Source organism: Ostrinia nubilalis, chromosome 22 (assembly GCF_963855985.1).
Source record: "Ostrinia nubilalis chromosome 22, ilOstNubi1.1, whole genome shotgun sequence".
Classification (NCBI taxonomy): Eukaryota; Metazoa; Arthropoda; class Insecta; order Lepidoptera; family Crambidae; genus Ostrinia; species Ostrinia nubilalis.
Genome location: NC_087109.1, coordinates 11,381,436 through 11,396,474, shown reverse-complemented (window position 1 = coordinate 11,396,474; position 15,039 = coordinate 11,381,436). Strand labels below are relative to the sequence as shown.

General features: G+C 38.1%; 1 long non-coding RNA gene across 1 annotated transcript; it reads left to right on the top strand.

Annotated features, from left to right (window-relative positions):
• Positions 1 to 10,056: 10,056 nt before the first annotated feature.
• Positions 10,057 to 11,075, top strand: LOC135082671 (uncharacterized). The gene is made up of 2 exons (XR_010259437.1): positions 10,057 to 10,325; positions 10,441 to 11,075. It is a non-coding gene; the product is annotated as an uncharacterized LOC135082671 (long non-coding RNA).
• Positions 11,076 to 15,039: the final 3,964 nt, after the last annotated feature.

Genomic DNA, 15,039 nt, shown 5'->3' with positions numbered 1-15,039 from the left:
TCGCGATGCTGGTTTTTAGCGGATACACGCGCGATGGGTATTGTGCGCTTTTTTGACAGACATAGTTAACGTTTCTCTTTACCTTTTATTTTTGAATGTTCATGGATTTAACTTACTATTTTTCGGATGCGGATACAAAGATCCCGTTACCATCGAACAAGATTGTCTGCGTGTAGTAGGTACTTTTATTCTGATAAGGCCTACTTTCGTTAATGGAACAAGCATTGTGCACCTTTCTTAGTTGTATTATATTCTTATTTTGCAACATAAATGTGATGTCTGAAGTTCAGTCGACAGTAGGTACTTAATTTGTTAAACAAAAAACTTCCCTGGTATAACGTAGGCATTCAAAACAGCTTTAGAACAAAAGTTAATGTATCGTATATTTTTTGCGATCGCAACTTGGTAATTAATTCACTATGCTACGGATAAGTTCGTAACAAAGCAACGTACTGTAGCGTTTTGTAGCGCTCGTAGTCGCTACGAGTCTCGTAGCCTTTGTGTTTGAAAGTTAGATATTGCTACGGCCATAGCTGGGCATTAACTCGTTAATCCGTTAATCGTTAATTAACGAAGTTAACATTTCTATTAACGGATTAACTTTTAAGTTAACTTAAAAAAATGTTAACGGACTCGTTAACTTCCGTTAAATTATCCTAAGTCCGTTAATCGTTAATCCAGTACCTACTATTTCCCAAAAGCACGCTGAAAAACGCTAAAAAAACGCGTTCTGACAAGTACGTTCGGGCTTTCAGAACTTCCAGAACCCAAAATAACAGTTTTTGTAACCAGATCACTAACGACACTTTTGTTAGTATGTGTGGGATAACTCTTGCAACTGAATTTAAGACCAGTTTTCCTCCAACCGATTAAGCTGAAAGTTTGTATACCTACTTATGTAAGTATGCTGACAATGCAATGTTATGGTACCATTAAGCTGGTCTGATGATGGAGTCATGAGGTGGCCATAGGAACTCCTAAATGAAACGGCGGCACCGCATCGAATTTGGGTTCGTTGGATTTGTCTTTTCGAGCACTTTAGTACTAGATGATGTCCAGGGTCCTGATGATGGAGTCAGGAGGTGGCCATAGGAATTCCTAATCGAAACGGTGGAAACTTATTGAGTTTGGGTTTGCTGGAGTCTTTTCAAGCACTTATTGTAATTGAACCAAGGCTCTGAGATTGAGATACTACTAAAAAGTGTAAAATAAAATTATAATAATTAAAAAACTTGTTTAAAAACAAGCTTTTATTCTGAAATGCAGTTGTACTAAAACGAAAAAAATAATTGTACTTATGCAAGGTTCAAATAATTTCGAAAGCTTGTAGCGCAAACAAAAAAAATTGGCTAAGTGCGTGTCGTGCCACGCGCAGTGTAGGGTTCCGTAGTGGTCCGTCGTTACCACAGTATATTTCAGAAGCAAGCAATTACTTCATCTACAGTCACTTTTCATATTTTCTTCTAAGGAATTTTCACTAGTTAAGAAATTTTGTAATAGGTACATGAGTTAAATGACTATTACTCTCAAACTAATTGATGTATCTTAACTGCTATAGTTTTCCTTGAAAGTTCATGAATAGCCGTATAATCACGATTTTTTCCAGATTTTTCAAGCCAACAGTTTAGTTTTTAGAAGGGGGGGACGCCCTACTCGAACAAAAATTGGCAATTTAAACTTTAATAATTTGCAAACAGATCCTTAAATGGAAAAATAGTTTTAGAAACCCCTAAGCCATTTTAAAATACCTATCCAACGATACCCCACACGATGGGGTAGAAGATGAAAAAAAAAAACATCCCCACTTTACATGTAGGGGAGCTACCCTAAAAACATTTTTTTTTCGAAATTTTATTCTACCGTTTTGTCGGCGTGATTAATATACATACCTCCACAAAATTACAGATCCCTAGTGCCAACAGTTTCCAAGCAAAACCTCGGACAGACAGACAGACAGACATATCGAAACTATAAGGGTTCCTTGTCAGGACTACGGAACCCTGAAAAAGAGGAATAAATTCCATGCCCGATACAAGCTTTCGAAATTATTTGAACCTTGCATACAATTATTTTTTTTGGTTTATTATCATGTGTTAACGGATTAACGATTAACGTTAACTTGCGTTAAATCTTGTGAAATGTAACGTTTTAACGTTTAACGAAGTTAATTTTTTTATTAACGGTTTAACGATTTACGAAGTTAACTATTTGATTAACGGTGCCCAGCTATGGCTACGGCTAAGTTCGTAGTAAGTTCTTAACGCGTCTAAGTTTTTTAGCCTCTCAAAAAGGAACGCTAAATACTTAGGTTTGGAGAATTCTGGAACTCAGTCAGTGCCTGAGGTATGGGAGCGGCACGGGAGGGTGTTTTTTGTTACGTCAAATAATAATATAATAATAATAATAATAATATTTTATTTCCAAAAAGATATACATATTCTTGACTAAAATGTACTTAAACTATGCACTAGTTATTGACCTATTTAAATATTTGCCAGTGAGACCCAAACTAAGCAGTATAGCTTGTATCTTGGGTTTCAGAGAGTGCAGTTATCAAAACAAGGCGTTCTTGGAAATTGAGCAAGTTACAGATTGCATGCAGTATTTTAAAACATAATTACTTTGCTTAATTTAAACTTATTAACTATATATTTCTATCTGGTGTATGTGTTGTGTGTGTGTGTGTGTGTGTGTGTGTGTGTGTGTGTGTGTGTGTGAGTGTGTGTGTGTGTGTTGTGTGTTATATGTGCGTGTGTTGTGCTTTGCTAAATTAAATCTTCTGTTTCATTGTAATTTAGTTCTAGAAGCTTCATTTTCGTCATTACTTTGCATAAGGATAAGGGTTTGTCTCTGAGGTCGCACAATTTGCATAATTTGTTGTAGGTGTTTGGCAATGAAAAGGCTGGGCTACGCCGAGACATCAGAGAACGCAACTGCGGTAGAGGGGCTTTATATACTCGTCTTGAAATAACGTCTTTATAGTGTGGGTGAGATTGTAGGCTTCTATGCGTCCTGATCATAGCACATAAGACAAATAATTGTCTTACCCGTAGTACGCCAAATTCCCTGTAAAGGTCGTCTGTGGGAAAACGGAAGGGTTTCTTCAGTGCGACCTTGATGAGAGCACGTTGAGCTCGCTCCAGCTGGATGAAGAAGGTTTTACCAGCACTGCCCCACACAGCAATACAGTATTGTATGATTGATTGACACAGGGAGATATATACTGTTTTAAGAATGTCTGGCGGGGAACAGTCTCTGAGTCTTTTCATAACAAAGATTAGTTTCCTTACCCGGCCCGAGAGTATCGATATATGCGTTTTGTATGTTAAGTTTTCGTCCAGTGTAACTCCAAGGTACTTCATTGTAGAGGTGCGATCAATGTTGCCACAAGAACAGTTTGAGTTTTGTCCCAATGAACAGCTATGCACTCGGAGGGTCAAAGAGGCAGGTGGGCTAGCCACAATGGTTTTTGAGAAGGCCAAATATTTGGTTTTTGTGACATTCATAGTAAGTAAGTTATTATTGAAAGCTTTTGCTACCTCGGAGAGACCCTCCTCAGCAATAGCGTAAACGCTCTTCCAGTCGTCGCTGTGAAACAAGATAGCTGTGTCATCTGCATAGGCTATGAGGTTAGCGTTTTTCAATTGCAGTTTAAGTATGTCAGTGAGACTTCAGATTTATATGCTCTGTCACGTTATAATATGTTATACTAGCGGCCGCCCGCGACTTCGTACGCGTGGGTCCCGTTTTACCCCCTTTATCTTACGCGGTTTAGATTTTTTCATACAAATGTTTTTCCCGCTAACTCCCGTTCCCGTGGGAATTTTGCAATATCCTGTTGTAACTAAGCTTTAAGTTTACCTACTAAGGTACCTGCATGCCAAATTTCAAGTTTAGATTTTTCATACAAAAGGATTTTCCTGCTAATTCCCGGTCCCGTAGGAATTTCGGGAATTCCTTTTTAGTGCACCTCTACGGTACCTAAGCTACGTCCCTTCCAAATTTCAAGTGCCTACGTTTAGCCGTTTAGGCTGTGCGTTGATATGTCAGTCAGCCAGTCAGTCAGTTTCTCCTTTTGTAATGACTGAGTTAAACGCTAACCCTATAAATAGGTACATAAATAAATACAAGATACCTATTTGTATTTTAAGCATGTTCTGAATTTTCTTTTAACTAATATAAACAGCTGAACTACATTAATCATTAATAAATTAAACGACGCCATATTTTTAACTGTTGTTAAGCCAAATAAAACTTTTTTAATATAAAAACCGTGCATAAATAATTAAGTTATTGTAGCACAAAAACTTTGCGTGTAACAACATACTCGTATTAATGAAGTCCAAATGACATTAATTTGACTAAAAGTTGTTAATTTATGTCCAATTCACTTATAGCATGCAACTATGGGAATAAAGTAAATTATAGTTAACCACCCCCTGTGTGTACCACCCTGAAGTTAAGGGGCGGGGTAGGGGTAATAAATGTAAAACTTTGTTAGCTTGTTACTTAATTTTTTTTTGTTTGTGGTTTTATCATGCGATCAGTCTTAAAAACTATAAGCAGATAGGTGGATTCTGTTCGACGTTTAGAGCACTGCTCCCAGCTGAGACAGGCCTTTCTTTTTCTTAATTTCAGGTTTTGTTTTCAGACTAATTGTCGAAGATATCCCGCCGCTTCTTAAGCCGCCGTATGGTTTTTGGAATAGTGAGCTGCCCTGCCAACTGGTTCGGGTGTTTTGACAGTCTTAGCTTGTAGCTGTTTCCGTGGGTGTCTATCTCTTGCTTCACCATAGGCACGTTCAATAACTCGTGCAGCTCTGTTGTTCAAATAAACCATGGTGCATTCGATATTTGTTTCAGGATGTAGTTTTGCACTCTCTGAATTATCATGATGTTAGAAGCACTTGCAGAGCCCCACAACTGGATGCCGTAGGTCCAAATGGGCTTCAGAATCATTTTGTATAGGAGCAGCTTGTTATCCAAACATAGTTTTGAATGAGGATCATTTCGATTTTTAGCTGTGAATGCAGATTTATAGGGCTAAGAAATCCTTAATACACAGTCCAAAAATTTTTGTTCTACGACAAAAATTGACGAAGTTATGGCCAAATTACTAAAAAAGTTCACTGACCGCCCGGCGCGGGGACGATGACGTCATTATATCCGATTCGAACGCTGCCGGCGTACTGCGTGGATAGAAAATATTTTTTTCTTGCCAAACTATCAGTTTTAGAGAAAAACTTGTAATGACATTTATTCATCAGAATAAAGTAAGCTATCGATAGGTAATTTTTAAAAATAGAAATTGTGAAAAATATCGCAAAAAATCCATACGCTCATACGATTCAATGGAACGCAGAGACGCGATTGGGTTCTCCGTGGTGGTATATTTCTCGATTTATTCAAATGAAGTGTTCTTAAGTGTTGTCTTCTTCCAAGTAAAATATAAAAATGTATAAGTATTAATTTATTTACTTCTAACAATAAGGTATAGCTAAGGCAGATACACTCTGCCTAGGCTACAAGACATTGCTATGAAGATCATTTCGATGTACACGCAATACCTACAATGAGTTAAACCTACGTATACTATTCGCCGTTCCCATGGGCTGGCCAGCTGCTGCAGGAAAGGACAGCTGCTCCCTCCTGGAAATCTATTTAATCTTAGCCTAGAAGCTGGGTATGACTCCCCCGCCCCCCTCCTCTCCCCAGGTCATAAGCTGGGCATGACTTCCCCCTCGGCCAGAAGTTGGGTATGATTTACCCCCCCCCCCCCAGGCCCGAAACTGGGTATGACTTGACACCCCCCCCCCCTCCCCCCAGGCCAGAAGCTGGGTAAGGCTAGCCCCTCCCCCCAGCACATAAGCATAAGCTGGGTATTACATACCCCCCCCCCCGGCCAGAAACTGGGTATGACTTGACCCCCCCCCCCTCCCCCCAGGCCAGTAGCTGGGTAAGGCTAGCCCCTCCCCCCAGCCCATAGAAACTGGTTATGACTTGACCCCCCCTCCCCCAGGCCAGAAGCTGGGTAAGGCTAGCCCCTTCCCCCAGTCCATAAGCATATAAGCTAGGTATGACTCCCCCTCGCACAGAAGCTGGGTATGACTTACCCCCCCCCCCTTCCCCCTCCAGGCCAGAAACTGGGTATGACTTGCCTCTCCCCCCCTCCCACCAAGGCCAGAAGCTGGGTAAGGCTTGCCCCTCCCCCTCCCCCCAGGCTATAAGCTGGGTATGACTTATCCCCCCCCCCCCCCCAGGCCAGAAACCGGGTATTATTAGCATCATATTATGTATTATTATGTTCAATACAAACAATCATTAAGTTACACTCACCCCAACCGCGTCTCCGCATTGCATCGAATCCTATGAAAATGTGGTTTTTGGACATAGCGATACTTATTTTTCACAATTTTTATTTTTAAAAATTACTGGTCGATAGGTTACTTTATTTTGATGAATAAATGTTATTAAAAGTTTTTTTTGAAAACTGATAGTTTAGCTGGAAAAAAATATTTTCCATCCCAATAGTACGCCGGCTGCGCTCGATTCGGATATAATGACGTCATGCGGCCCTGCGTACGTTGACTTTTAGCGGCAAAAACGGCCTATGTTTATTACTTAATATCTTCGTAAGTAATGGTCCGATTTGGATAATTCAAAAAGATATATCTTTCTTATGTCTTAAAGATTAACGTAGATACTAGTTTTATTGAATTTTCTACAACAGTACTGATCCTCATTGCGCCCCAGCAGCCAATAGAGTGAGACTCTTGTATTTTAAGTTAATATCGTCTCGTTTAAAATTTTTCCTTGTAGGTACTTTTAAAGACTGATTTAGGGCTGATATTATCAGCGTCCGATAACTTTTAACTCAAGAATAAACATGTCATTCTGACATATTTCCCATACTGAAACTGTTAGGCTGGGTTGCACCATCTTACTTTAACTTTGACAAACGTCAAAAATCTGTCAAATTCCATACAAAAAGCACCGGTTATCGTCATAGTTACCGTTAAAATTAGGTGGTGCAACTCAGTCTTAATGTGCCAAACTTATTCTTTAGTTAAAAGTTATCCGACAATGGTAAAATCAGCCCTGCATCTCACCTGATCAAAAGTGATGATCAGGCCGAAGCTGGAAGCGAGATTCACTCGGAATCCTCAACCACAGAGGAACTGGCTATCTTACCTCTAACTGCCGGAACACAACAATGCTGTTAAACAATGTTGCTATGGCGACAGACTTAGGTAAGATGGTGGTAGTTAGCCAAGCCGTGTGGTGACGGCAGAATAGAATACATTTGTCACCAACCCCTACTCTTCCCAAGGGTGTCGTAAGAGGCGACTTAGGGACTACACATCAAACAGAGAACGGGCAACAGCGCTCACTGAAAAACATCAATCTTTTAAACTGCGATCTCCAACCCGCCTGCCAAGCGTGGGGATTATGGCAAAACCCTCCACTATAGTGGAGGAGGCTCATAGTCCAGCAGTGTACTGTAAAGGGCTGTTGATGGTGATGAGTTAGCCAAGCGGACTTCGAACAAGCCCTACCACTTATTGGTGAATAGTATTATCCTTCAAGTTGCTCCAGTTATACAAACTGGGCCCAAAGTAGGGCTTTTGATGGAAGTGTGTAAACACTCCGCTCCTCGTTGATAAATGAACGCAAATAGATGTTTGATTGACGACTATTTTGGGAGTGGTCAATCATTTGTCATTGAATGGGTTTTTCCTGGAAAAGTCGTTTTCTTTTGTTTTGTATGAGTTACTGACGGTGAAAGTTTATGAATCTGGAATAACAAGGTTAAATGTGATAACGTTTTGGTCAATCATTTGTCATTGAATACTTGGAGCTTAGTTTATTCCTGGAATAAATGATTTGTTTTGTTTTGTGGGCTGTTTCTAGCTGTTTAAGCTGAACATATGTATGTACTGGGTCTTTAACAATTGATCATTATTTCAATCGATTAGGCCCTTTGGGAATTCGCTACGAACTTAATTGAATTAGAAACTATTGAAATTATGAGTAACATCCTTTTCGATTATATCGATCGATAACAAAACATCGTTACAATTTAGAAGCATAGCAAAGCGATTTCGAATCATTGAATGCTGATTTTTAAAAATAAAATATGTCTGTAATTTAAAGTTCTAACACAAATTACTAATATTACCGCAAACCCCGCCAGCTAAGTTAAATATTTCAAGAAGCACCGGTTACAACTTTAATCATTTTCTTCAAAATATTTCACTTTAAGCAAAATATCTGCATCCACAAAATGCAACAAAAAGCTTTCATATCCTGTAAAGCTTGTTTTAAAAGCTTTTTAACTATGTTTAAAGCCTTCAAGTCACCGTAGAAAAGCTTGAAATTTTTGCTGCAAGTTCTGCAGTATTGTTTTTGTGGTCGGAATTTTTAATTTCATATTTTTAAGGCAATTATCACAAATTTGAGGTATTTTTTGTTTCTTGTGAAGATTTAATAAATGTGTTTCTCCGCTATTCCAATTGCTTTTTTAGAGTGTTTTCTGGCGTTTTCCGATTTCATAGACTCTTTCAGACTTTTTCATGTTTTCAAATTAGTTTAATTGTTTACTTACTAATTTATAAACCTACTCTATTCTGTATTAATTATAACAAAGTAGATTTATGATTTTCATAGGTAGATTGTCTATGATGCTAACATTATAGAGCAGTAGGTGCCAATGCTAAGCTGTAGAAAGCTTAAGAAATATAAATCGGTCACTGATTGAGTGACTCACTCATCACGAAATCTCAGAAACCACAAGTGCTAGGAGTCTCAAATTTTGCATGGGGGTTCCTTTTAGAACGTAACTAAGAACGGATTTTACGAAACTCTACCCCTAAGGGGGTAAAACGAGATCCAGGCGTACGAAGTCCCGGGCTAGTAGGTAATGTGTAGGATTCCTAAGTCTAGTTTAAGTAGATCTTTTTGTTTTTGACTGATTCAGGCGGCAAAAACTAGTCTTATAAACACGCTTTAGTTGGCATGTTGTAACATTATTACAAGTTTTCTTGCCTCTCCCGATTATTTTACTCGATATCCCCCCACAATCGATTACAAAAACAAGAATAATCGGTTATTTTACTCGATTACCCGACAATCGATTACAAAAACAAGAATAATCGGTAATTTTACTCAATTTCCCGACAATCGATTACAAAAACAGGGAATATACACTGTTGAGTGTTGACCAAGCCCGGGGCGGAGAGGCGAGGCGTGGCCGGGGGACGGGCGCGTACGTCACGCGTGACGTCAGCGCGCCGTGACGCGCGCCCCCGACCTAGTTACGAGCTTTCAGATTTCGTTGTTTGTTTTTTTGATCGATAGGTTTTTGTTTTGCATGACATTTGGTTGCAGTTTCGAATTTGGAACGCTATTTTCTTTTTTGATTGTAGTTTTTTTTGTGGTGTAGATTGACAGTATGAAGTTTCAGATTTTAAATTCAGGATTTTTTGAGGAAGGGTCGCTTTTACTCTATGGTTTGCTTGAGCGTAGCCTAATTTTTGTGTTTTAATTAGTTAGGATCTCTATTTTTCAGTCTTAAATACATTATGCTTTATTAAATGTTTTGTTGATGAAACAGAAATTATAGATTAACCTTTATTGAATGAAAATGTCGATTAGTCATAATAGAAAAATGGCGGCCATTTTTCTTATGAGAACTTACCTGCTGGTCTTTTAAAATAATTTATTACTTGTTTTGTGAATAAGGAAAACAACTCAAGTTTAAACTATATTATGTTAGTCAAACCATATTAGCTACTACAAACTTAACAATTCACACACTTTGTTAAGTCAAAACCATCAAAACAAAACCCAAGGTTAGTCAAATAAATAAACTGAAACCTTTTGGCATCGTCCGACGCTATCGTGTACCTGTACAGACAATATATTAATTTAAAATCTTCCGCAAATACTAAAACCTCAAAATTAGCATAAGTCTAGCTCTATTTGCAGCTTTTTTGTCATTCACTAATCGTTCGGCGAATTTCGTACCGCCTTATGCTCATCAGAAATAATATTGTATAGGTGTACCAGAATCTCATGGCAAACAAAAATATTGGAAAAGTGTGTTTTTCATATGGCAATTGTCTATGGTTTAATTGTCACCTGTCAAAGAAAATTATGAAATCTGTCAGCCGCTGCAAAATTTTTGTAATCTCTTCTTGACTATTTGTTATTTTTGTGAAAAAGTCGAAAAAGTTCAAGCAAGGCATATTGTTTTCAATGTGAATTGTAAAATAAGGCATAATTCAAAGTCGATCTTTGATTCTAAAGCGCGTCGTCGAGTTGACAGTAAGTTGGACTGAAATGTTTTGATACATTTAGTTTATTACCCAACTGTGTCAGAAGGAGGGTTGTGTTTTTTTATATTATTCTTACTTAATAGCTGCTTTATCGGGGTTTTCAGGTATATCTCACAAATTGGTGCAGATGTTATGACCATGTAAAGAAAATTGAAAAAGATTTCATAAAGCAAGATTGAATAATGGAGAAGTTTCCAATTTTTTTCTTTGAAATAAACTTGAAATAAATATAAGTAGAACTAATAATAATTGTGAAATAATCATGAAAATATCTCTACAAATAAATAAGTTACAGGGCCCTAAAGTTGCGCATAACTATTCACGCCATTTTGATCGGTGTATTCACACAGTCATTCGGAGTACAAACAGTAAATCACCCCTGATCCAGCCAGTTCATTTTTTTTTAAATCTAGCAGTTTTTAATTTTTCAGCTAGGGTCACTCAAGATTCTTTCTTAATAAAATGTAACCTTTTTTTTAAATAACCCAGACCTGGCCATATACAAAAAGAACGGCACCGCCTATGTTTCAGTTCCACGCGAAAATATGTAGGTAATTTAAATAATTAATTTCTCAGACATTTCTTTTCTCACAGACGATTTATTTAATTTCCAAGACATTTTCCTATGTTAAAAACCTGATGTATAACAACATTCTTCCACCACACATACCTACCTAAAATGTATATTCGTACTTCATGTTCATTAATATTAGTCATAAAAGTAAAAAATTAAACAGTATCAAGATCGTTTATTCCAATTTCCCCAGTATTGCTCTCAACAAAGTTTATTTTCCCTATTTGCCATGAGATTCTGGTACACCTATATCTTACGTTATTATCTAACTAGCTTTTGCTCGCGGCTTCACCCGCGTGCAATTTAGTTTGTCACAGATCGTCATAAATTACAGCCTATGTTATTCTGTGTTATAAAGAATAATACTGTAAAGTTTCATCAAAATCCGTTCAGTAGTTTTTGCGTGAAAGAGTAACAAACATCCATCCAGACATCCAACTTTCATATTTATAATTAGTAGGATGGTGAAACGTTTCGGAGTCTATAGTGCGAAGCCGAGGCGGGCAGCTAGTGTCTGTATATTTTGGGAATTTTTAGACATAATTAATATTTCCAAACAAAAAGATAGTAAGTAGATTCCGCGAAACAAACGGTCGACAAAACAGACCTTGGCCCTCACTGACTTAGGCTGGGTTGCACCATCTTACTTTAACTTTAACGAACGTTAAAAATCTGTCAAAATCCATACAAAAACCTCGATTATCGTTATAGTTACGGTCAAAGTTAGGTGGTGCAACTCAGCCCTAGTCCATACAGATAGTGTAAGGTTATCGGTCCCAGTCTTTATCTGTACTGTGTACCATTCCCAGTCCACTTCTAGACCTTACACGCGTTGGAACTCCACAATGTATCTAATATTTCTTTTCATCTTGGGACTGGTCGCGACCAGTTACCAGCACTGCCACCACCACCACCATCGCGACAGGACCCGACACCTAGCCGAATACCATACGAAAATCTTCGAGGAACTAGCCAATGACGTCATAGCACTCGACAGGCAGAGTCAACAGGTCTGCAACGCGCACTCGATCGGTTCCATCAAGGAACTGTTCGAAGAAAAGAGGTACATCCTGAAGATACCACTCCAAGGGTACAGTGACAGTGACATTACCGTGGAAGTGAGGCACAAAGTGGTGTACATCAATGCTGTCAACAGTGAGCTTGTGAAACATTTCTCAGCAATTAGAGAGCTGCCAGCATTCGTCAACGTGCCTGAAGGGAAATTCAATCTGGAAGATGGAGTTTTAGAAGTGGTGTTCCCCACACTGAAGGTTTTGAATAACTCCTGCGATCCTCACATTAATGATGATATTGTGACAGTGAAGAAGTTTGAATTGTTTAATGGGCAGGTGGGGCCAAGGTTTGGAGGGGATGATAAGTAACATTGACAAACCTCGTCACGGTTGTTTACAATATTTTACGTAATGGAGCTTTTTCAATTGTAATAAGTAATAGGTTAGGGTTGATACTTTATCAAAATTTAAATATTTGCAACGAAATAAATAAAGCAATCGCATAATAAACGAATGCCGAAGAGATTTCAATTTATCACAATGACATAATTTAACCATATAGGTAAGAAACATTCCATTTATCTTATTGACAGACTTGACTCGTTATAAGATCGTCAAAGTTATTGTAATAATCTTTTTATGTGTGTGTAATAAACGGTTGCTCTTACTGGAATTTGTGTTTTTTTTTAAAACAAGAGGTTAATACGGTTTTCAGATGGTAATAGAGAGTGATTCAAAAATAAGGTTTATACAGAGGTTTAAGTAAACTAGTAGATAGCTACCCCAGCGAACTTCGTATCGCCTACCTGCCTATGTTCATCAGAATTTGGAAATAATGGTGATTTTTTTTTCAAATAGGTCCAATAGTTTCAGAGCCTCTTATAACTACCACCACCACACCAATACAAAGAAATAAACAAATCTTTCCTCTATCTATAATATGTTAATTAGAAACTCCATTCCTATATACACCCGTGCGAAGCCAGGGCGGGTTACTAGTTATTTAATCTTCCTGAGGTATTTATCTACGAATTTACCCACAAAATTACGTTAGTGTCATATTTTTACACGCCAACCGCGGCGCGTGCGATTAAAAATAAATTGCGGAGTCTGCAGTCTTTTGGACAATAAATTAGAGATTTCTGGAAATACTCGCTTTCGCAACATGGCCGTCGCGGCGTATGCGCTGGAATTTCTGAGGGCTTAGCGTGAGTTACGTTGTTACGTGATGAAATAAGATTCTTATAGTTTAAAGTCAAACGTCTATGGCTGACTATGATAGGTCTGACACTAGACTCAGCTACACCGGCTCCTGCCTCTGCTCAATTAGATTGAAATTGGTGGATTAAACAATTCAATGGATTTTTACCACATAAAATAAAAAAAATGGTTGTCACAGCTCACAATGAGTAGGGAAGAAGAGGCACTTATAGCCATTGGACTGCGATAATAGATTTTTTTGGGTTTGAGGTAGACTCTATCATTATGGATCATGAAAATATCTGACTCTAGGTGGTCACAGTTTGCACTAGAAGTAGAGGGACTTATAATGGCTATTCAATTTCATTAGTAATTATAGAGATTCTTGCCTTTACAAATACATATTTAATGTACATATTAAGACCACCAGTCTCTAACCTAGAGGTTCCATTTCCAGTGGGTTTCTTTTTCTACTTAGTTTTGGTTGGTGGTCGGGCGTGTTTTAAGTCCACCTGGCTAGCTCTACCTACTCGTACATCCAGCTTACCTAAGTCTGTCGCTAACAAAACAATTGTGGAAATAAGTTAGTTTGTTCCTCTGTGGTTGAGGATTTCAGGTGAAATTTGTTTTCTTCGGCCTGATCATCACTTTTCCATCGGGTCAGATTATAAAGTAAAAACGTAAAAAAATCTCGCAGTAATGACAGGGTCGTTCAATTTAGTAATTGTTTTGACCTTTGGATATTATAGTATCTTCAATATTTCCCGGAAAGTTTTATCTTTACGAAATACCCACATGATAAAGCAACAAAACCTAAACAAAAACAAGTATTATTCCACTAATATTGTAAATACGAAAGTTTGTTTGTAAGTTTTTACTCTTTCACGCTACTACTACTGAACATATTGGAACTTTACAGTATTATTGTTTAAACATCAGAATAACATTATAAATGCTTTGTGATTTTAATTTCATGCGGGCGAAGTCGTGGGCAAAGCTAGTTAAACAAAGTTAATTGCTATTAATAAGAAGGTATTTACAGAAATAAAAATAAACAGCCTAGATATCCACCATAACATGATTCACGGGGCACTAGCCTCTCTTGTGTCGTATTTGTGACATTATGGCGCTCACAAATAGATGTCAAAAATAGACGCGCGCGCATCTAATACTGAAGCACGGAGAATGCTTTAATTGATCAATGACGCGCGATAAAAAATAAATTGCTCGTCTGTGTGTCACAAATAATTGGGTAGGTGACACCATTAAAAAATTCCAAGACACATCTTTGGAAAACTTTTTATTCTAATCCTGAAAACTGAGTTGGTTTTCAATTGGCAGTAAAATTAGATTTATTGATTGATTGAAATCAATAAATAAACTTTGTTATCTGCAACGAGGATGCTTTTGGCCTGCAGGCTAACTCTCAGCTCTCACCTGATGGAAAGTGATGATCCAGGACGAAGTTCAACCATCAGTCATAGTTCTCTATCTAATGACGTCATAGTTCCTTTGCTATTGAGAATCTATGGGAGAGTCATACGCTTTGACAGCTCTTAAAAAGTATTCAATTAACTAGAGTTCCACTACTCTATAAGCACAGTCAACTACTCTATGGTTAAATTGTTCGTTCGTTTCAGTCAAATGACGTCCACTGCTGGACAAAGGCCTCCCCCAAGGATTTCCACAACGTCCGGTCCTGCATCGCCCGCACCCTCGCACCAGATCGTCAGTCCACCTAGTGGGGGGCCTGCCCACACTACGTCTTCCGCTAAATTGTGCTTAGCAGTAAATACGGTATCAAGTCAAACACTATGTCATCCGTATGATGGTATCCGTAGGTGCTGTTTTGTATCAAAAACTATAATCGATTAAACTATCCTTTATGAACGTAAGAAGCATGCTCTGTTCTTACC